The sequence below is a fragment of the Tamandua tetradactyla genome, chromosome 10 (genome assembly GCF_023851605.1).
Source record: "Tamandua tetradactyla isolate mTamTet1 chromosome 10, mTamTet1.pri, whole genome shotgun sequence".
NCBI lineage: Eukaryota > Metazoa > Chordata > Mammalia > Pilosa > Myrmecophagidae > Tamandua > Tamandua tetradactyla.
In genome coordinates this window covers 7,825,827-7,850,670 of record NC_135336.1, presented here as the reverse complement: position 1 = coordinate 7,850,670, position 24,844 = coordinate 7,825,827, and the positions used below count along the sequence as shown (strand labels likewise).

Genomic DNA, 24,844 nt, shown 5'->3' with positions numbered 1-24,844 from the left:
TTATACTGCACCATTTTGAGTACATTCTTATTTCTTTCCATATAAATTTTTCCATATGTTTTCTTTGGGGTTACCATGGGCTGAAGTTTAACATCCTATATCTATAACAACCATGTTTGATTTTATATCAACTTCAATAGCATACACATTCCTTTTTCCTATACCTCTCTATCAGCCCACATTTTTTCTGAGAAAATAATTCCTTTCTAAATCTTCACATTAATTTTAAAATAGTAGTTGTACTTTACTTAAAATCTTATGCTGCCTTAAATATCAAGAAGTAAAATTAAAGCCGTAGTCTCAACTCTAGCACTATGAAGAAATTATTTAACACTGCACATTAAAGACATCTTTTCATAGCAAACAACAAAGCATATTTTATCCCCCGCCATTTTTTGTACTTTTACTACTTGTATCTACATTGTATGTCCAAAACAATAGATTCCTTATTTTTTTTTATGTATTTGTATTTTAGCACCTGTAGGAAGTAGGATGTGGAGTTACTTACAAAAAAATATATAATAGTAATGGCATTTATAATTAACCAAATGGTTTCCCTTTACCAGAGGTCTTTATTTTTCATGCCACTTTGAACCACAGTCTAGTGTCTTTTCCTTTCAGCTGAAAGAACTCCCTTTAGCATCACTTAAAGGTAGATCTAGTGGTGATAAAATTTCTCAGCATTTGTTTATCTTGGAATGCCTTAATCTCACCTGCATTTTTTTTTTTTTTTCATGGTCAGGTACTGGGAATCGAACCCAGTTCTCCAGCATGGCAGGTGAGAACTCTGCCACTGAGCCACTGTGGTGCATCCTCACCTATTTTTTGAAAGGATTTATTGCTGGATATAAGATTTGGGGTAGACTTTTTTTTTTTTTTTTCAGAATTTTCAATATTTTGTCCCACTGAATTCTTGCCTGAATGATTTCTGAGGAGAAATGTCCACTTAATCTTATTGGGGTTCCTTTGTACCTAACACATTGCTTTATTTTTCCAAGTTTAAGATGTCCCTTCTTTTGTCTGGAATCTAACAGTTTGACTGGTATATGTCTGGGTGTGGTTGTCTTCCAAGTTTAACTTGTTTGCAGTTTGTTTCTAGGCTTCTTGAATGTGCATATTCATATCTTTTATTAAATTTACAAGTTTACAAACATAATTTCTTTGATATTCCTTCTGCTCCTTTTTTTCTTCTTCTTTGGAGACTCCCATAATGAGTAGATTGGTATGCTTTGATGGTGTCCCACAGGTCTCAGGTGTGGCTCACATTTTTCACTTTTGTTCCTTTTCTTCTTCAGCCTAAATCATTTCAATTTACTTGTCATTGGGTTCACTGAGTCTTTCATCTGTCAGTTCCAATATACCATTGAAATCTAGGGAATTTTTCATTTCCATTATTGTGGTCTTCAGCTCCAGTATTTCTGTTCGGGTTCTTATTAAAATTTCTACCAATTTATTAAGAGTCTCATATTTCCTTTAGATCTTTGTGTTGTCCTTTATCTATTTGAGCATATTGAGGATGATTTTTCTTTTTCTTTTTAATCTTTAATCAAAGTCTGGTCTTCTTTACTGATGGTTTCTCAATGTTTATTTTACTCCTTTTTGGATGGGCTATCATTTACTGTTTGTCATTTTTTGGTACACATCTGTGGCAGTAGATTCAGTTGTCAACTTGGCCAGGTGAAAGCACCTAATTCTGTTGCTGTGGACATGAGCCATTGGTATGTGAACCTCATCTGTTGCTGATTACATCTGCAGTCGGCTAGGAGGCGTGCCTGCTGCAATGAATGATGTTGGACTTAATTGGCTGGTGCTTAAATGAGAGAGTCCAACGTAGCACAGCCCAAGCAGCTCAGCATACCTCATCTCGGTACTCGCAGCTCATCCCAGGCCTTTGGAGATGCAGAAAGAAATCACCCTGGGAAAAGTTGTTGGAACCCAGAGGCCTGGAGAGAAGGCGAGCAGAGATCACCCTGTGCCTTCCGAGGTAAGAAAGAGCCTCAGTTGAAAGTTAGCTGCCTTTCCTCTGAAGAACTAACAAAATAAATCCCCTTTTATTAAAAGCCAATCCGTCTCTGGTGTGTTGCATTCTGGCAGCTAGCAAATTAGAACAACATCATACATTAACATTTTAAAGGGTTAATTCTGGGACTTAGTCCGTGAGCTATCTGTCTCCTAAGTTTTATTCAATTCATGATATGACAGAGATTTTCTTGAGTGCCAGAAACTAACAAAATCAAAAAATGCAAGGGGGAAAAAAAACATCTTTTAGAGTACCTGCAAATCGGCTTTGCATTGGCTGGTGTCCTTCTGCAGAATTCCACCTTCGTGTGAACAAGATGAGCCTGAGGAAAATGCGAAGTTGAGGGTCCTCTCTGTCTTTTCTGAGCCTGTATCTTGTCCCGGCCTTGTGCTTGCTTATTTATTGCCTAAAGCATTCTCCCATTTATTGGAATTTTCTCCCTGTGTTTCCTACGAAATAGACATTTTGCACCTAGAGTTTACTTTGCTTCCTCTGGAACATGTCCAGGGTCCCATAATTGGAGTGTACGCTGTCTCCACACTGTGCCAGGGGAGTATCCTGAAACATCTTACGTTGCCATCTTGGTCAACTGCTTGTTCACAACATTTTAAAAATAACTTTTTAATTGTATAATATAACATATACAAAGCAAACAAATAAAATAGCAATAGTTTTCAAAGCACTCTTCAATAAATAATTACAGGACAGATCCCAGAGTGTGTCATGGGCTACTATGTCATCCTCTCAGATTTTTCCTTCCAGCTGCTCCAGAATATAGGAGGCTAGAAGGATTAAATATTTTTTTATCATCTCAATAGACCTTTTTTTCTTTTTTGTGAAACATAACATATATGCAAAAAAAGCAATAAATTTCAAAGCACAAAACAACGATTAGTTGTAGAACATATTTCAGAGTTTGACATGAGCTACAATTCCACAATTTTAGGTTTTTACTTCTAGCCGTTCTAAGATACTGGAGAATTAAAGAGATAACAATTTAATGATTCAGCATTCATATTCCTTTGTTAAATCCTATCTTCTCTATATATCTCCACCATCACCTTTGATCTTTCCATTCCTCTGTTTAGCAGTATTTGGGCTATGGCCATTCTAACTTTTTCAGGTTGAAAGGGTCTGTTGCTAATACGGGGTAGGAAGATGGAACTGCCTGATCTTCTGGAGAGACTGGGCCCTCGACGTTTCAGGACTTACCTGGTCCAGGGACCCATCTGGAGGTTGCAGGTTTCTGGCAAGTTACCTTAGTACATGGAACCCTTGTGGAATCTTATATATTGCCCTGGGTATTCTTTAGGATTGGCTGGAACAGTTCTGATTGGTTTTTAATTAGAGAAATTGTAAGTTTATAGAATTATGTATAAAATAGATTTTCCACAAACCACCTATTAATAACACTTTGTATTAGCGTGGTACATTTGTTACAGTTCATGAAAGCACATTTTTACAAATGCATTATCATTCATCATTTACAATAGGGTTCACTGTGTTGTACAGCCCTATTTTTATTTTAGCAACATAAATACAATCTCAAGTGTCCCCTTTTATGATTTTGATTCCAATTATATAGTGACTTGCAAAAATGTTTAAGGTGTTAAATGAAAATGCAAATGTTAAAAGAAAACTACAGAATATGAAATCCTAAGCATAAACGGATTGAAGCTACATAGAATGATGTTCCCATATGGACAAGTATTAGAGAAAACATGGAAGGGAGGTAGATGATTTGAAAGAAGATTGTGATTATAAGTATTTCATTTCAATTATATTTTTATGAAGACTCTTTTAATGTTATTTGAACAAGACATGAAAAACTATTTTTCACTTGCAGTTATCCGCTCTGGATATTCCTGTGACAGGAAATATAAACTAAAATGCCCAAAGGCAATAACAAAAATGTATAATAGCAAACATTTATAAAGTATTTACTTTGTGTAAACATTTTTTGTTCAATATACTTTATATTTAATCTTCCCAACCACCCTTGAGACAGAACTAGTCTTATCCTTATTTTCTAGATGAATATAGTGATATATAGAGAGATTTTCCAAGGTGCTATAGCAAGCAGGTGGCAGATACTTCAAATCCAGGGCATCTGGCTCTACAAACCTGGGGTTTTAAAACCCACTCTACCTCTCTCAGGTGATGAAAGAGTAAAATAGATCTCATTTTATGATATTCTGTCTATAGTTTTCCTATTTTTAAGAGACATGCAATCAAGGTATGGGTACCGAAAAATATTTTCTCCTAGAGGAAAAACAACTGAGTAAACAAGAGATGAAAAACAAATGATGGTCAATGTCAATATCTCAAAGTCAATATCTGGAGAGTGATGCAGACTGTGAAACGGTGAAGAGTTCATACTTTGTCTAAATGCAACCTCTATATTGTGTCACTGGTTGCTGCTACATGGAAAGTGGATCCTCTGTACTATTTTGACTTTAAAGTTTTTCTTCTTTCTTTCTACCTATCTATTTACCTATCTATCTATCTATCTATCTATCACCTAATCTATTTATTTTTGTAAACACAAGGAAGCCCAAATAAAAGACTTCTCTAGGGGCCCAATCTAGTGCATGGGGTGCCATTTTGCAACTTAGCTAAGTTGCGGACACTGGAAAACAGAAATATCATTAAGGAGGGTGCTTAATGAGATTGATAATCATACACCATAAACACAGAACACTTAGAAAGAAATTTCTGCCGAAAGCTCTGCCAATGTTTAGAGGTGTGCAACACTTGAAAAAGTCAAGCTACTTCTCTAGATTTCTCATCTAAACATGGAGGAGACTGAAGAATACTTAGTGTTTTTTTCTTCCTCCTTTAAATAAGTAGCTTATCTTTTTCTTCAAATAAAAATCTTACTTTATAAGTCCAGATAAAATGTGAACTTTATTGAGAGAGGGGCAGGATTGGGGAGCACCTGCATGCTTCTTGCTCTTCTAAGATACTACTTCTCTAAGAGAAGGTTTGGTGATATTCAAAATTCAGTGATTCTAAGAGTAAGTTCTGGAGTTATTCAATGAGTTTTAATAGCAAATAAATGCTTTCTCTCATCATTAAGGATTAGTGCCAGGCGGTGGTCCTAAATAAATAATTCCTGAATAAATGAATGGATAGACTTGGTTTCTGATTGAGGAAAGGTGCAAACACAGCTTATTTAAGTTATAATAGAATGCACTGCTCATTTGCTATTTGTTTTTGGCTCAGTGAAAAATTATGTCATCATTCTCTGCTAACCCTGAACATAGGAATACAATTTCTGCCCTCTTGAGTCATCTGGTTAATCATCTTCCATAACTCAGGATTTAATACCTGCAGCTCTATTTCTTATCCACCCAGGGCTCTCACACCACTCGACTGACAGATGACACCGTGAGATGGAAAATCACCTAACTGATTAAGAGAACAACATATAAACATAATATTATACATTTAGGGAACTGCTTCTCAAAGCTGGTGGCACAACAGAATTATTTAGGCTTTTAAATACAAATTTTCTTAGACCCACTCACAGAGTCAAATTGGGAAATTAAAAGGCAAGGGGCCAGCTGATTCTCATTTGAAACCAGAGTTTGGAACTACCTTTTCGGGGCAGTGCCATTAAAACAGAATGGGGAATAATAATTAGAATTGGGGAATATGAGTGATAGGAGGGGGCGCTGACCCAATTGGAATACCAATTGTCTTCATACGGTATTAAATTTATTAAATTTATATAATTTAAACTTCAGGATCAAGGTAATGTTTGTTTCTATAAACTCTGTATGGATAACCTGTCTGTGGGATAATTTGTTAATATGTAACAGAAGCCCTAACAAAGTTGCTATCTCTTAAACCAGTACTTTTATTTCAGGTAATTTAATCTAAGGTAATCAATACAGATGGCATATACTCAGTTGCAGGAGATGCTCATGGTAATGTAATTTATTAAAGTGAAAGTTTATAAGCAATGTAAATATTCAAGATATGGGAACTGGCTATATAAATTATGCTACATTTATATAATGGAATACTATGTGGTCATTAAAAACTGTCATAAAAAATGTTTCAAAACCTATCAATAATTTATAAGTTTTAACAACTGTTTAGTAAACATTATCTTATATCTATTAATCAATATATGTATCTATCAGTCTATATCTTGTACATATACATTCATTCACATATAGCTAAAAGGACATATTCCAAAACTGATAACCGTGTTTATTTTATGGGGCTAATTTTTAGGTCTTCTGAATTATTTTTTTATTTCCCAAAGTTTCTACCACAAACATATATTACTTTTCTAATCAGAGAAAGAAATACATATATATTAATAGTATCCCCCCCCAAAAAAAAAACCCAAAACTACCAGGCACATAAAGTAGAAGATGAACAAGAACAAGATGAAACAAAACAAAATGAAATACTCTATTGTATTTTGTTTTCAACTTGTGGGTGATTCACAGCGGCTTGAAAATATTTTTTTAAAAAGATGAAATACAGGATAGATGATTCAATTAAAAGTAATTTCATCTTCATCTTTGTATTCTACAGTATTTCCACATTAAAGGAAAGTTACCTTAAAAACAGTAGCTGAAATCTGGTGATGAGTTAAAATGATCTCAAAAGTTACTTTTGAAATCAAACTATTATGATCTTAATTAGTGGGACTGAGGTCGAAGCATTGCTGCCAATAAAGCGATACTACTAATATACTAATTTTAGGTCCTGGAAGGACACATAAACCACACATGCACATCTCTTACATGCCCCCAGAGACTTTGTAACACAGATATGCAGACATACATATCTTATTTCTGTGCGATGTACTAGCACTTGCTCATTTCACAGCACCGTGCTCTGCAAACGCAGACTACAGCTAGCAATGGGCTATTCTTAATAGCTTCGGTGTCGGAAATAGCAGAAAACAGTACGGTCTGGTGCGGCACTCCAGAACAGTTTTTGTCTTAGAAGCTTTTCCATCTTAATTAATTCTTACAGCACTTCTGAACAGGCAAATGAATTTGTAAAGACAGCTTCCTGGATGAGTAGAGATATCAGTGCCAGTTTGTCAAGTTGTTTTTTTTTTTTTCTTTTAACCATAAATAAAATTAAATCTATTGGGAGCACCAAGATGCGACCTTGAAAATCCTCATTTCCTAATCCCAACTATTAGACAGAGAAGCAATAATCCAGGTGTGAGGACCTGCTCTCATGTATTCATGACATGAGCAGATTATCATGTTAAAACCAAGAAAGTCAGCATTTATAAGGAGTGTATTTTTTTCCCCATATGACTCTCAAATGAGGTTTTGTGTCATTGGTTTTGAACTGGAGAGGTTTCTGAGATTTCTATATATATAAATATTGATACAGTATAGTATATTTAGTCCCTAGCATGCGTCTGGCTGGCACAATGATGAATTGCCATTGTGATGAGGGCTAATTCAATCAAAGTGGAAATACGTATTCAAAATAAAGGTATGTAAAGTCAAGTAAAATAATATTTGCATGTGCAAATTGTCAAAAACTATGCAAATAAGAACACTTTAAGGTTGGTAGGTACCTCAACATTTTAGTAATGTGATTGAATGCTATAAACATGGTCATTTATATATTTTTTCTCCTTAGATTTGTAAATTTGCCCATTCCATCTCCTACTTACTTTGATTCCTTACAGTTCTTACTCTCAATAATTCATAGTCTCCTAGTTCAGTTTCCTGTCATTGGAGACTTAGTTTAGTACAATCTCTCGCTTTCTCCCTCTCCCTCTCTAAATACAGACAGATAGACATATAGATATAGATGGATAGATAGATAAATATTTTTCTATGTTTCAATAAAAATGACAGTTCTAAAACCCAAATCTGATTATTGCCATTCATTGATCAAAATTCCCCAAAGGTTCTCAATGTTCTTAGGACAAAGTCTAAATTCCTTCCTAATAGTCACTACTTTCCTTTCCAGGGTCCTCTCTCATATCCCTCTCTCTGGGATTCCATGCTGCAATCAGACTGTGGATACCCAAACTCAAACACTTTCTCATCTGCTCCCACCTCCCCTTCCCAAACAGTTTTCACCCTTCAGGTTTCAAGTAAAGTAAGATTTCTTCAGGGGAGCCACTCCTGACCCCCCATGTCAAACTAAGTTGGTTATCATTGGTGTCACTTTAACACACCGTGCTTCCCTTATAATGGCACTTGTTATTATCCTGTAATTGCTTCTGTAAAGTTATATTCCCTTATAAGTTCTATATGGGCAAAGATTTCCTCATTCAACATTCTATCCTTAGCGTCTAGCAAGTAGATACTCCATAAGAATTTGTTTGGCAGTGCAAGGGTAGTTCAGTGGTAGAATTCTTGCCTGCCGTGGGAGACCTGGGTTCAATTCCTGGCCCAAGCACTTTTCAAACAAACAAACAGGCAAACAAAGAAAGAAAAAACAAACAAAAATTCAACAAATGGTGCTCCAATAATGGGATACTCACATAGAAAAAGAATGAAATGTGACCCCCTCCAAAGAGCAAACAAAAAAAGTTTTGTTCAGTGAAAGTTATTTCAATATTGCATTATTGACAAATTTCACAGAAGCCGCTTAATGCAATAAAGTAATGGCAGTGGTTGGCTAAATTATAACCACTCTACATTCTTCTCTATTTCCCACTAGTTTTATGAAGCTAAATTCTCAGCCATTCAACTGAGAAGTATTCAAGTATGACAGAGGGCGCTGCAATTCAAGCTAATAAAAATACTCTAAATTAGTTTATGCATTTTGGGTTTCTTAGCTGTAGGTAACAGGAAATGTGGTGAGTGTGGTTCGGTAGTTTTTGGTTATAATCAACTTCTATAATAGAATCAACCTTTCCAGTCTATCAGTGCTACTCAGAAGCCAGTAAAAAAAAAAAAAAAAAAGATGAAGAAAATCTGTGGGATCCCTTCTCTGAGGAAACCCCCAAGTTCTCTGGAGGTTTCACCTTGGTGAAATTTGCATGTAAGTGGTAAAAGATAAAATATGACCACCTTTGGGATTTAATCATGAAGAAAGTTTTGAGAACGAAGCACTGAAGTTGATTTGTGCCTAATTAAAATACACAATAATCTCTACAGAATCATGGAGTATTAGGGCTTGAAGGAATTTGAAGATCATAAATTTCCATCCTTCCCTCAAGGAAAGTTCAGGATAGATTTGTCCAAAATGATAAAGTCTTGACAGAGTGAAGATAAGCACCCAGTTTTCCACACTCTAAGATCAGTTTTTCTACTGTCACAACACAGACTGACCAGAACCTCCTCATAAGTCCATAAAATAGCAACAAATTCACTTCTATTTTACAACGAGAATGGACCTCAGTATAGAAACCAGGCAACAGTGCATGGGAATCACCAAAAAGGCTCAATGGGGACAAGTAGAATTGCTATGTTTTCACACAGGAGTTTCCAAAAAATAGTGAAATTCAGTAAGGGAAGCCACCAGTGTATGCAGATGGCTATATTTGCTTCAGTGGAAATAAAAAGGCCTTCGTTCACACATATCCAAAGGAAAATGGGTGACAAAAGCAAAGCAAAAGAGAATAGGTGGCATGTCATGGTGTTCACAGAATTCAATGAGCAAAATGTGCTAAGACCTATCAATTATTTCACATAATATATTGAAAAGACACCATATTCCTAGCACATTAAGCTCAGAACAAAGTCACTAGATGTTTTCCCTTCTCTCTTTTTTTTTTTTGCAGAAAACATGCTCATTTTTAAATGATCACTATATGATTATGACTTGAATAAACGTCAACCACATTATATATTGTGTGGGGGAAAAAAACAAGTTTCACTTCTAACATATTTGTTCTCAGAAATGGAGGCTGTTTGTCCACTTATTGTAAAGGGATAAAGGGGCTGGATCACAGAAGGGTATAATTTCTAAGGCAAAGGCACTTTCACCAGAGTAGGAGGAAGGGTAGAAAATGATTTCATAAAGAAAAACTATTATGGACAAATAAGAGCTCTATTCACCAAACCTGTACACATCCCTTTATCCTTGTAAAACAAGCTATGAAAGCACATAATGACTAACTGCAGCAAAATTACTCACATTCTAACTTTGCATAATCGCTAAAATGGTTCTGGTTTTCTTAACCCTCCCCCTTCAACAATTCTGCAGCCTTAAAAAAAAAAAATTTCAACCACAGCACAAATGGTTACAGCAAACGAGTGTACCAGGCACATCTGCTGTTCCAGAAAGAATTCACTCTCCTGTGCCAAATCCAGTCTATCGGAAGAAATAAAAATAAATTGTGGGCAGGTTCAGCAAATGCCCAGATAAATCCTGCAATGACCACATCGGTTAGATTCATTTCTAGTGGTTGGTGTGGCCTGAAAAGGGTGAGACTAAGGAGGGGTACTCAGAAAGCAAGGGTGTCTCCTCTGCCTGTCTTTGTCACTCAATCACTGAATACAGGATTTAAGGTAGCTCTCTCTTCTCGGTTTCTCTGGGCAACTATTTAGAAAACAGGATTGAGTTTACAACCTCAGAGGTGGTGGAAGGCAACTGGCACAGCATTTTTACAATATAAACAGTCTTCTTAAAAAGAACATTAATGGCAAAAGCAAAAAAAGGAAAAAGGTCTGGTTTGAATGGACCTATAAATCTCTCCTTGCTGTTTTGCCCATTAATAATTTTGAAAACTTTGTTAAGAGAGCCTATTTGATATTTTAGATCATGAAGTACAGTTCAAATCCCTAGAATATGGAGTGTCAAGAAATAATATTTTCTCTTTTCTAGATAGCCACCATTATTTCAGCCGTGGTATACTGTGACACCAAGGAAATGATGGCTAAGCCAAGGGGAGGGTATCAGCACAGTTACCGAACTATTTCATCAGTCTGGAGGTAGAAATTGCAGAGAGATTTCAAACATTTGGGACTCATTCTTGCAGCAAAACTTCCTTTTGAGGGTAACATATTTATTTCACCCTTTTTAAAAATTATTTCAGGATTTAAATGTGATAAATGACAACCAATTCAAATATAAATATTCTTTGGGACACAGTTTTAATCTGAGACAATGCGGTCTGGAGGTCCTGAGTCTAAACAAATTCACTCGGGGCTTAGTTTCCTTGAGAGGATTTGATCAGAAGAATCCAAAGAGCCCATTTGGATGAAGCGGCCTAAGGAACCTAGCTCCTTTGATCTCAGATAAATTCTGACACCTGAGGTGCTTCAGTATGGTTCATAAACTGAGAGACCCTTCTCATTCTGACACTATTTTTGGATTCATTTTTATAAATCTCATGATCTATATATGTTTCAAAATTCTTAATATTACAGCATGAGGGGTTTAATGATTAAATGAAAATAAGAAAATATAAACCCACATAGTATGATTAACGTTCAATACGTGAATAAAAAAATAGTAGTAACTATGTGTCTTAGGAATATAGGTATTGTTTCTATTTTATTTTATTCCTTTTTACAATAAAACAAGAATGTATATTTATATTTAAAGTAAAATAGATTAACAAAAAGAAAAAAACACTCATATCTCCAAATATCTTTCCCTTTCAGAGAACGCACTGTATTTTCCATCCCAAAGCAAAGGAACACAGCCTTTCGTTGGCTGTAAGTGCGTGACTTTAGAATTTCTTTGTGGAAAATGGTGTGGTTCATACTGTCATCTTTCATTAACTGACCACCTTCTAAATACTAAGGATTTTGTCAGCTGCTGGTAACAAGTGCCCATCCCTAGCCTCAAGAAACCCAACTATAGTTAGGGAAACAGGCAGAAAATCAGTGGAAATGTCTCATATTCCCAGAAGTCTGAAAAACTCTATGTGGAACACAGTGCAAACCATTCATTTTTTAAAACACAGAGCTGAGTTCCAAACAGCCAAAGGACACTGGTCTAAGAGGCTACAGAACAGGGTCCTCAATTCTCCTCTAACTATTTGATGACCTTAGGCAAATTGCAGCTGTCTCTGTGACTCAGCTTCTGCTCCTTCAAGGGGGTTGCTAACAATATTTCACTTAGTACACAGATACAAGATGATATAAGTTAGCTGAGCTCACTCTTGGGCATCTTCCCTAGCCAGCTCTTCCTCTGTAATCCCCCTATCTCAAATAAATGCTATTGATTGTCTAGGTAATTCTTATATACTCTAAAGTTGAGAACTACTGTTCCACACTATATAACTTGAGAATAAGTATCATGCTCTAATATGTATCTCTTCATCCTTCCATAACACATAGAATTTGGTGGCACAAAGATTAAGGCATCAGAGGTGTCCAAAACATCTTGGCAAAACAAATATAATATATTCAAGTATGGAATTTAATTAATTTTAAGAAATGGTATTAACTGTCTCTATCTGGCCTGCGCGCGTGTGTGTACGCATATATGTGCATATAGGTATGTGTTAATCCCTGTGGGTTCTAGGGGAAAGGGCATTATAGAAATAAGGGAACAATGCAAACAGTCAGCTATATTATTATTTGGAGAGTAAAAGGGAATCACAGAGAGCAAAAAGAAACACAAGGGATCCAATGCATCAGAGGGGTAATCATAGAACTATTTATTTTATTATTGGATTTCTGCCCTTAAAACCTCAGCAGCAAAAACAAAACAAAACATACGATTACCCAGAGATAAATTTCACAGATGGTAGGAAACAGAAGCATTCCAAAAGATATGTTACTATTATATATATATATATATAAAAGAGACCACTTTTAACAGCATTTATTCCTGTGAGTTTCCATGATTTCTAATACTGTTTGAACAGAATGCCATCATTCATTATTAGTTGTGAATGGAAGGATGAAGAGATACATATTAGAGCATGACACTTATTCTCAAGTTATATAGTGTGGAACAGTAGTTCTCAACTTTAGAGTATATAAGAATTACCTAGACAATAGCATTTCTTTGAGATAGGGGGATATCAGAAGAGAGCTGGGGATATCAGGGAAGGAGCCCTCATGTAAGATTCCCATGTCTTCATTAAAATGGTGTTCATTGTAGAAAACAGGAAATAACAATAAGAGTAAAAAAAGAAAGAAAATGAAAAAAAAAAAACATAATTCAAACACTTAATGACAATAATTGCTAAATTTTGGTAAATTTATTTCCAAGTATTTTTTCCTGTGCATACCCATGCATGTGTGTGTTTAATACTGATGTAGTGTGGGTGTGGTATGAACATTTGTGATTCTATGTGCAGTTTTGTATCTCATTTTCTCACTTAGCATTATACAATAGATACCATGCAAAAAAAAAAAATCTTCAAAAATTTGGGTACAATGTGGTAACCAAGTAGTCAATCTGCTTTAACAGATAAGAAAATTCAAATGTAATAACCTACCATTTGATATATATTTTTAGTGGCAAAACTGAGACCTGGATGTACAGCATTATGATTTTTTCCACTGGCCTGAATTATGCTCTTTACAAAGTAGCTTGTTTCTGATAACAAAGATTTGAGGAGGTACAATGGTATATCAAAATACCAGGCATGCACTTCTAACAAAATGTCAACTCCCCGCCTACTCACTTCTCATGCATATCAGATTATCTTCTTTCAATCAGCCACACAATACACAGCAATTCAGACACTTGCCAAATACCTCAGTGTTAAACTTTCTGATATTGAATTCCAGAAGCCTAGTTGTCACAAGACAATTGTTATTTGGGGATGGAGCATATAAGAGCAGTCATTTATTATTACTGTTATTATCATTATCGTTACTGTGTTCTTTCTATCTTGTAACAGGTTAGATTGCCAAGAAGCCGACTGTAGAAGATGCGACCAGGGCTGAGCTGAAGGAATATTAACCTGGCAGTCATGTGTCCTTACAGGTAGAACATAAAGCGAGTCAGACAAGAAGCTACTGCAATAATCCAGGCAAGAAATGAGGAGGGTTTAATTTGGTGCAGAGGATCTGGGGGAAAAAGACTCCTCGAGCATTAACTAACTACATAGAAATTCAGTCCCAGCTTATCTTTGTCAAGCAACTTTTGCTCTTACAATGGTATCTCCAAATATGAAGTGCAAATAACACAGCAGTCACGATTATGGTAACAGAGATGCCAGGCAATTTTATGGGGAAGCACAGTGTATGTGTCCACCCGACCTGAATAATTTCACTTCTGATCATAATTCAAAGACAAAATTTTCCTCTGACTCAGAAAGCAATCACCTGGCTATGGAGATTCCTCTATGACCCCTCAAAGGGAAGGGGGACTGAAGACAAAAGACTACCACCACCACAACAACAAAACTATTGTGTTCATTTCACATACTTCGTCTAAATAGTTTAAAACTGGGGATTTGAGGTCAGAAGAGAATCACCAGTTTGGTTTTGTAAATCAAGCACTAACCTGACTCAATTGTATAGTGGTGCTGAAAATCATAAATTGGAGGACCTTAGAAAACATGGGCTACTAAACTCAATCCCAGAGATCTAGCAAGTTGGGCCTGCATTCCTACGGGTAAGCTAAGGTTAAAGCAGGGTGTGGATGGCCCCTCAAACTTGCCCCACCCTCTCCAGGCCTTCCTACTTCCCTATCAGATGCCAGGTGTGAGTTAACAATCTTCTTGCTTGTGCTGTGGCTTGTCCTATAATGGAGGGGAACATAAAACACTTCTTTTGTAATACGTCTATCAAAAAATGTTGAGAAAATACGTGCTTTAAGAAATATGGAAGAAAATATAGATATTCCTAGAAAATGCAAACAAGAAAAATCTATATTGAGAGAACACAGCCTAAAATACCATTAGCAAAAAGCCATACAGTTAGTCTGCTTCATTTTTTATATCACTTACCTGGGTCTGCAATATTAAATTTACCACTCTAGAATAAATGAAGCTTTGTTCAGCACCAGAGAACTGGAGACGTTATTTATTTCTAAGGGCTCTATGTAAAAGAGTGCTATGTAATATAAAAGAAATTAAAAGCAGACTTTCCAGCAATGATAAAAAAAAACAAACAAAAACAACATAAAATGAAACAAAAGCAAGCAAAAATGCTCCCAATCTTATATCTCTTAAAATGGACCTACACGTTATGTCTTTAATTCAATTTTTAAAAAACTACAATCTTAAAAAATATTCAATAATAAAGCATTTCCCTATAGACAGAGAAACTATTGTTTTATGATTTAATGACATTTTAAAAAACATGGCTAAGTAGAAAAACCATATTCAGTAATAAAGTATTTCCTATAGAATCTGAGGAACTATTGTCTTATGATTTCACAACATTTTAAAAAACATGGTTAAGTAAATAGTTTCAACATATAAAAATAAAACTACCTTTCAGTAAACAAATAGTGCACTATAAGTTTTATTGTGGAATTCAGGGTGTTACAACTTCATTTCAGGGTATCATATTTTTATAAACTGCATTATAGTATTCAGAATATAACTTGCCATTCTTCCACAAACCATCTGAGGACTAAATGAGGGAAGGAAGCACAAGTGGAACTCATGTATTGGTTAAAGGGACTAACTGACCTTTGTCAATAAGGTAGGCAATGCAAAAATAAGGAGCATACCATATATATTCAAAAAGTGCCTCAAATAAGATATAATGATATCATAAGATTGATAAGATAGTAACATATATAAAATATATAATATATTTAATATATACTAATTAAATAATTATACACTTGTTAAATAATTAAATAAGCACAACTCATCACAAAGCTTATTGAGTATGGATATAAATCATACCAGATCTCTGAACTCAAGGGGTTCATAGACCAACAAAAAGAAATAAAAAAGGCGTGCAAATACCTATAACATATAATAGAGAATGCTAAATAACATAAAGTTTCCCATCAAGGACTATTTCCAGACTGGCAGGCAGATAGCAGTAGCTCTCTGAGCTGCGTCATATGGAATAGGTCATATTAGAACACAAAGATTGGTTTGTGTCTGTGTGTATGCATGCATGTGCACACAGGTGTGTTAGAGGAGCGGGCAGGTGGATTCCATTAGGAGCAAATGATGTGAGCAGAAGCACAAACAAAATGCTAGGAAAAATAAATACATTTGGCAGGAATTGGACATCAGTCGATGCATATTATGTAGTCCTTTTCTAATAATTTGCCTATAACTGAGAAAGAATCTATTATCCCCATTTTATAGCCAAGAAAACTGACGTCTCTTGAGTTTAATTTGTTCAAGATCAGAGGATTAATAAATGTGGAAGCTGGGATCTGAATAGTGACTCCAAAGTTGCTCTAAACCACCTCTAAGCTACACAAAGGCAAGTACATAGAGAGAAGGTTGCAAAATTAGACCAGGACAGACTGTGAAGGGTAACATCTGCCTTTAATTTTGTTGACAACTAATCTGATAGAATTAAGAGACAGATATTAGTGCAAAAGAAGGTCAGGGGAGGGACACAGTGCTGGGGACAAAACCAAAACAAAACAAAACAACTACATTATGAGAGAGCAATTACTCTCTGAAGAGAGCACTATTGGTTCGTTAAGGTAAGGACACATACCTCTGAAGCAAATTATTTCTGTTTGGCTGAGGGTGACATTTTCTAACAGTCTTGAAAAAGGCAGCTTGCAAAATACTTTTTATTATGTAAAACTCAATTGTCATAGTTATACAAACAATTCTATTTGTATGTATGATCTTAGTTTAAAAGAAACTTAACATTTTTAAATGCATTTTTTTTCCTTTTTTCTCCATATGTAGTTCCATTTAAAATTCCTTCCTCACTGGACTACTAGAGAATTCAATTAACATGTTAGCATATATTGTAAAAATTGAAACATCAACAATGACCACAGAACAAAAAGCATGATCGTCCATTCATCAGGAACCATCAAGACCCGATGAGCTCCAACATTTCAAATTATTATTTTTATATTGTGTGGGGTTTGTTCAGGGAGTTAGAGGATAGAGGTAGCACAAAGTGAATAGGTGAAGTATTCCTTAAATAAACCTCTTTAATAGTGAGCCCACTAAAAAACAAGAAAACTAACTTTTTTTAAAGCAAGTGAAATAACTATAGATCTTACAAGATTCCTTGTCACATTAAAGGCTTGAGTGCATTGTATCAGAAAATTCTAGCCAACAATCTATAAATCTGAATTCAAAATTCAACAGACACAAAACACAATCACTTTAAGGGAGACTGCTTCAAAACACACTGCCTTTTTATTAGCCTATTATACAGGAAGTATGATAATTTCTGAATAAGCTTATGGCACTAGATCACATTATTAATTATATGGCCAATATACTATTTAATTAAAGATGCATTGCACTAATAGAATTCAGCATCTGGCATTCCAACTTTGCAGACTTTGTAGTATAACAAAATGAAAATAATCACTATAAATGCCCTCTTGTGTTCCAGTCCTCAGCAGAGAGTCAACTTCCTTTAGAATGGCATTTAAGGTTCATTATATTTTGTTGAAAATATCTAGGGCGAAGGGAGAAACTCATAGGTAAGTGGCACATATTACATCATCCAGCTTTCTGCAGATCGTTTCTCTTAGGAGATATAAATGGCTTTTCTATCAAATAAGCATGTGTTCTTGAAATGGGTGCAGCTTTGTGAACCCCCCCCACATGCAAATAAAACTGTTCCTAATTTTTAAAACAGATACTCTAATGCTTTTATTAGTTTAACACCAAGTTGTCTTATATGTGCTACTTCCCAAGGTTTTCCAGATTCCTTTTCTAAAGTCAATTAAACATATTCAATGGCAGACTAATGAGACCTATTTAGCAGTGATTCAAAATTTACTGCACTTGTAACTGTTCCCTGCAGAGCTTTTTTTTTTTTCCTCAAACTAAACCACAATCATATCTCATTACTGTTGCTTCATGACTACTTTTTGGTCTAAATCCTGTCGCTGGCATTTATTTTAGACAAAGACTCTTTCAGAAGACGCACAGAACCTTTTCCTTTTAAAAATGTCAAATCAAAGGGTTCCTAACTTAAAAACTGCCATCAACTTAAATTAAGACAGCTAATCTCAACAACAGAAACATCAAAAAAAAAAAAAATGGTGAAGGGGAGAATGACATTTTCCTTTGGTTTGAAAGCTATTCCATGTTGCTATGAAAACTGAAACAAACTTGCAAATAGCCACTTCTGTAGGTAGCAATTACCTTGTTCTATTAAAAAAAGGAATGTAAAAGATTTCCACACCTCATCCTGTTTCAATGACCACGCCCCCCCCAAAAGTGTAATCTAACGGTAAATATATGGAACCATGAGTTCAACATGACAGCACACTGACGGGTAAAGAAACTATCAAACAGTGCTATCTAATAATGCTGCTGTCTACATGGATTGATAGATATCTATAAATACTTAGATATATGTTTACATACATTTCATACACATTTAATAAAGGAGCAGAAATAAACTTGGCTATTTGGATTTAAAACAAGTGCATTTACATGTCCTCTGCTTTTCCCCAGGAAATACTTATATAAATATATATTGAGAGCAGGTTTTCATTGGTAAAAATGAATTTATTCAACCTTAGAATTTAAAAATCTAGATTCATAGCCCAGGGGAAAATGAGGTGTATATATATACCTGTACTTTAGAACTAAAGAAGGATGTCAGGTTCTCTATGCTAGTCCATTCCAATGGAAAGGAGGCCATTTCTATTTTGTCTCTTCTTTTTTTCACAGGGCAACAGAGCTGCCAGAGTTGTGAGAAAATTGTCTGTACCTGACTCCCCATAAGCCCACCACTCATTTGCCAAGCTCTGAGCTCAAACATAGAGGCCAGTCTTCAAAATAAAGAGAAGAAAGAGCAAAGTAGTCTGACATGCATAATATCAAATGATAATGGAGCTGAGGAATACAAAGATGTAGAAGGAACAGGGTCAAGTCTGTGCATTTTAACAACCCATGAGTACATACTATAAAAACCAAGCTCTGAAATACTAAAGGCAACAAGCTTCACAAGATTCTAACATGGCATTCTACCTTTTGAGAACTCTGAATTATCTAACATGATTCTCGGTGGATTTGTAAAATAGTAAGGTTGTGCCATGTTATTTATATATTTGTTTATTTAGACGGCAAGCTGAAATCCATGATTCCTAGAGAAAAGAAAATACCAATACACACTTAACCAATTCTCAGTGGGAAAGTTTTACATCTCAAAGCCATTCTTAAAACGAGAAATAAAGAAAAATGTGATTTCTAAAATTTCAAGGCAGTGATGTTTCATCTAAATGACACCAAACAATTCTTGTTCAAGTTTTTAAAACTGTTGTAGAAATGTTGCATGTATGGGATTTGTCAAGAAAGAGGTTACATCATGGAAGGAATACAGGCCCTCTTTACCAGGTTTAATGTTAAAGAAGAGGATGCTAGCTGAAGAGATCTGAGGCTGAGAAGTTACAAAATGTGGAAAATATTGAAAAGTGAGGCCCAAATATAGAAATATGAAAATAAAAGCAAAAACAAGCAAGGGAATGGGATGTCAAAATGAATAATTTAGATAGAAAACATGAAGAATGAAGTACGCCAAAAGCAAAACAAGTAAAAAGATGTAACTTAAACAGGAAATGTCCTGTCATTAAGATGAAAAAATAAAACACAAACATCTATTGCTGTGTATTTTTTAATCTAATACTGGCACCAAGAGCTTACTTTTTAAAGAAAAGTCCCTCATTTAATTCTGTCTCTTATAAGAGAACCTTCTTTGTCATTTTTAACAGCAGATTAATCACTTTCGCAACCTACGGAAAAAGTTTTCTGGAAAGCATAACAGCCTGCAAGTGTAAATGACGGTATTACTTTCCCTGCAGCTCAGCCGCCTACAAATTCTCTCATCCATGACTCAGCATGAAGTAAAAGGAGCTAATGAAAAGGGCCACGTTTCCTCTTAAAAATTGTGAACTCTCTTTCAAAGTGCAGACCTGTTAGAAAAAAAGAAAAAAAAAAAAAATCCCCCAAAAGCCTGATAGAAAACTGAAGCAGCTCTCCATGAATGCCTGTCAGTTATATACCTAGAACTCTTCCTGCTAACGCTAAAAATATGTATTTTTTGTATGACTCCTCCTCCTTCCCTGCTTGAGGCCTAATGTTATAAGGTATTGGGAATTAGATGTACATCCTTTTTTATAAGCATTCAATTCGGCAGAATAACAGGGGGAGGATAGAAATGTTATTTTGGTGAAACCAAGATTTCAAGAGGGAGAGATAGAAATCATAGAACTTTGTGGTCAAGAGAAGGGACTTGTCCTGGGGCTTTCCCTCCTCGCAAAATACCACCACTTGATTTGATTATATAAACAGGTCTCTCACAGCAGCTAGGTTACTCGGGAGCCATTACAGAGGTAGGAGAGTCATGTTTTAGAGTATGCTCGCTCTCTCCTACAGAAGGAAAGGCGGGATCACTTTGGTGGGAATGTACGTGCACTAGAGAGATGATCACAGTATGAGCATTCATCCAATATGTCCCGAGTGCCTGCTCTCTGCTGCACACTGTGCTAGGCACTGGGCAGCAGGGCTGGGAAGATTAACAAGGTGATCAGAGTCTATGGTCCTTGTCCTCATGGAACTTACAGTGGATGGAGGGGGTGGGAGTAGAGAAGAAGAAGACAGTGAGTGAACAAGACTTCGCAGGACAGCGTGGAAAATGCAGATATTAAGACGTTCAGGGAAGGACAGCTAGGGGCACACAGCTTGAGCACCTATGCTAAAGTAGACCAGGAGGAGCCAATGAGCATCTCCCATGGGAAATGGCGATAAAGGCCCAGGGGTGTATGGGGCACGGATGGGATCCCAAGCAGAGAGACTAGCATGTGTCTGTCCAGTGGCAGTTCCGTTCCTCTGGGGACCTGAGAAAAGAGCAAGCAAACAAGGAACCTGAAGAGGTATAAAACTTCTAAAGGGGAAAGTGCTATTATGAAAACTATTTTACATATGGGCAAGAAACCAAGAAAGGTTACTCGTCTAAGATCACACAGTCTGGAAGTGAGATTCAAACCCATTTCTACTTGATTTCAGAGTCTGTTTTCTTAATACCTTAATCTTAATATGGTTTACCAGAGAAGTAATACAGTCAGATTTTCATTTCAGGAAGAGCTTGGTGCATAGACTGGAGTTGGGGCAGTGGCTACAGGAATCCAAGGAAGAGGTCATTACCAGTGGTGCAGTGAGATGACAGTGATCTGAAATCGAGTAGAAATGGGGAGAAGTAGAAAGGTCTGTGAATTAGTTAAGAAGTAAAACTGAACATAACGGAAAGAGAATAGTCTAGAAAGTACACCCCCACTTCTGGCTTGAACAAATGGTTAGATGGTGGCATTATTCAATGAAACAACATAGGAGTATAAGGAATTCCTGGGGAGAAGCTGATTAATTTATTTTGTCCATGTTGAGGTTGAGCTGCCTGTGATACAACTAAATGTACCAGGAGGTTAGGCAGTTAGAAACACAGATCTGAAGTGCAAGAACACTCGCTAGAAGAGAGATGAATATCAGCATTACAGTACTGGGAGGTGAGCCCACAGAAGTGAAAGGGGCTTCAGGCCAAACCTGGGAGGTGGAATGAGAACAGGTCTTAGGAAATTCACCTCCTCCCCCCACTCCAAAACACCAACATTTAAGGGGAGGCAGAAGAAGGGGAAGTAAGGAGATCCCTGAAGTAGCACTGTTCAAAAAGGTAGGAAGGAAACTGAGCAAGGATGGTGTACAATAACCTTAAAAAGTTGGTGGGAAGACTTGAGTGTTTCATGGGTTTTAACAGGGCAAGTGCACAAAGTGAGTATCTGGAAAAAGCCCATAGGTTTTAGAAATAAGAGGATCAACAGCAGAAACAATGGGCTGAAGTACTGAACCACGGAATTTAAATTGGATAAGAAAAGAAATAAAGGCAGAAAAGGACTAAAGAGGAGAAAAAAGTCAAAGTAACAGAAGACAGAGATGCTGAAAAATAGGGTTTACTTGAATGAGAGTTGGAAGGATATGAGGTTGTGTTTGGAGAGAATGTTTGTTTTGCTTTTAAATTTTGTTTTAAATTTTATGATTAATGAGGTAGAATATAGACAGCCAATGCCAAGTTCCAAGGTATATCATGGGTGTGGCGATGGTAGCTTAGTGGCTATATAATCACTGGAGAGGTCAAGGTACTAAAAATTGTTGGGCCCTGAAATTTCCCCAAAAGACTGAAAACCAGGGTGGGGACAATTCTTTGGTCATGTGGTCAACAAGTGACAGAAGATTAGTAAGTGAAAGCAGTAAGAAGGAAAAAGAGTATTTTTGTCAACTTACTTCAACCTCAAAAAAAAAAAAATGTATAACTATATCACTAAACTGCAACTCAAGTTGAGAGTATGAGAAAGATTAACAGTCAAAGCTGCTATTTGTACCTGAGAACTAAACAAAGAAATTATTTGACAAAACAAAGGTTCTGTTCCCAGAGTATATAGGTAAGGCCTCTTCAGGTGCCACTGCACCCGTGGTAGAAAGCTACTTAGTCCCTTTACACTGTCCTCTGTGCCTATCTCTTCTAGCCCCGTGTCCGAGGATGATGCAAACATTCTCACAGCCCCTCTGACATTCTCTCTGTTTTTTATCTTTATCTTCTCTACCTCTGTAGAAAATGGTTAGAATTCTGTGATGGTGAGCTCTGTGTATCAATTTGGCTAGTCTATAGTCCCCAAGTATTCAATCAAAAACGAATCTAGGTGTTACTGTGAAAGTATTGTGTAGCTGTGATTAAGACCATAATCAGTAAAAAAAAAATAAAATAAATAAAATAAAATAAAAAGACCATAATCAGTTGATGTCAAGTGAGCAATCGGACTGGACCCGATGCAACCAGAGCTGAGGCTTACCTGAAGAAAAATTCTGCCTGTGACAACAGGCTCAGCTCATGTTCCAGAGTTGCAGTCTGCTTTTCCTGATGGTCTGCCCCACGAATTCTGGAGTTGCCTAGACAACCCCTGCAGTCATGGTAAGCAAATTCCTCACAATAAATTTCTTCCTGTCAGTCTCCTACTGGTTGTGCTTCTCTGGTTGAATCCTAACTGACATACCATCTAGAAGCACCATCAGACAGCCTGATCTTTGATTTCTGGTAGAAAACCAAGCATTGAGAAGGCATGGCTGATGTTGGTGCAAGGCCATTTGTAGACCAGTCTTGCTGCAGCATGATGTCCACTCTAAGCAGCAGCAATAAAGTGGTCCTGAAGGAGCACACCTTCTCAGGGTACACTGAGAACAGGAGGAAATCAAGTTGCCAAGGGCCTTTCCATCAGAAGGGACTTCCTGAGTCCTTTAAAAGGCTCCAGCTGATTGCATATGTAGAATGGAATGATTTCTAAATGTTGTCTTAATTTCTTTTTTTTCTTTAATTAAAAAAAAAAAGGCTCCAGCTGTCCCACAAGGAGGTAAAAAGCAATTTCACAACACAAAAAGCTACAAAAATGTCTTAACACTTTACCTAAATAAAAAATGAGACCTCATCGTGAAGAGAGAAAAAAGGGAGTCCAAACTATGGAGAACATATCTGATGGAAGAGGCAGAGGTCCTAGAATTGACAGATGCATAAATCCTATAAAGGCTCTGTTCTTCCTATAATTATAATTACAAAGTAAATGTGTTACTTTGAGTCATTTAAAGAAAAATAGGGAAAGGAGCAATTTATTAAAAAATAATAATAATAATAACTTTAGTAGTATTATGTTCTCAGGAAATAAGATAAATTAGTATTACCTTCTGATAAAATAGCTCTCAGTAACTTGTCAACTGAATTGAGGCACAGAGGTATTATAATTTACATAAACCACGGTTTAAATCTGAATTTTTAACTTCTTTGGGTCTTTAAATGTATAGCTAAGAGCCACAATTGTTAACAATAACATTAAATCTTTAATTGGGAGTACTATATCTTTTCTCAGGTTTTTAAATTATGATTACTTTTGTTCTTAGTTTTTGTTTTTTAAACATAGCAACATTATGATGAACGTGCATGAGAGTTCTGTGTTGAATAACTCAAAGCAAAGAATGTAAAAGATAGACCTTAATCTGATACTCTTATATAAACTTGATAACTGAAGTTCTAAACAGGATGGGTGATTTTCCCAGTGTCATGGAGCTTGATGAAAGCAGATCTAAAATGCAGTTTCCCTAACCTTTTTCCAGTGTTCGTTTCATTACACCCTGTTGGGCAATGAAACTTTAAATGCGCACGCACACACACACACACACACACACACACACACACACACACCTTCATAGCACTGGCTTTCCTCATCCTTTGCAAAATCCCATAGGATGATCTTGGCAGGATTAAGGGATTGCTTTGGCAGCTCTAACCACATTTCTGGAATCCATCTGCAAATGCTGGTCAGCAGAGTCTACTTCATTCCCTTTTTGGTATTACTCACTCAGTAAAGGTTAAGTGTATATGAATTATCATAAATTTATTTATATTCTTCCATCACCCTCTTTTTTTGGTAAGTGATCATTGACTACCAGGCACAGGAAATACATTTCACTCAATGATTTTCTAAAGTCAAAACTCCCTCTGGACTGGAACTGAGAAAGGCTTAAGGATGATCATTTATAACATTATTACCAGCTGCACTAAGCCACTGAAATATGCTCTGAGCGGAGACGAGGTCTCCACCTTTTCCTGAAAATACTTCCAAGACCCAGACATGACTATCTCACTAGCCACTGTGCTTTGTGCCATTGCAACACACACAGCTGACTACTGCACTATGACTCAGTGCACCACGGGGAAGGAGGGCCAGATGAGGAACTAAGTCAAAATCATAGAACACGAGTCTCAACTAGCAAATACTGAATGTGGTCTCCTT

The 24,844-nt window shown here is 36.2% G+C and overlaps 1 protein-coding gene and 1 long non-coding RNA gene across 8 annotated transcripts in view; one reads left to right on the top strand and one right to left on the bottom strand.

Annotated features, from left to right (window-relative positions):
• The window catches only part of LPP (LIM domain containing preferred translocation partner in lipoma), a 696,418-nt gene that overhangs the window by 256,420 nt on the left and 415,154 nt on the right, over positions 1-24,844 (bottom strand). The gene's annotated exons all lie outside the window — the stretch shown is intronic.
• Positions 1,738-19,669, top strand: LOC143648195 (uncharacterized). Its single transcript, XR_013158436.1, has 3 exons — positions 1,738-1,984; positions 13,782-13,867; positions 18,690-19,669. It is a non-coding gene; the product is annotated as an uncharacterized LOC143648195 (long non-coding RNA).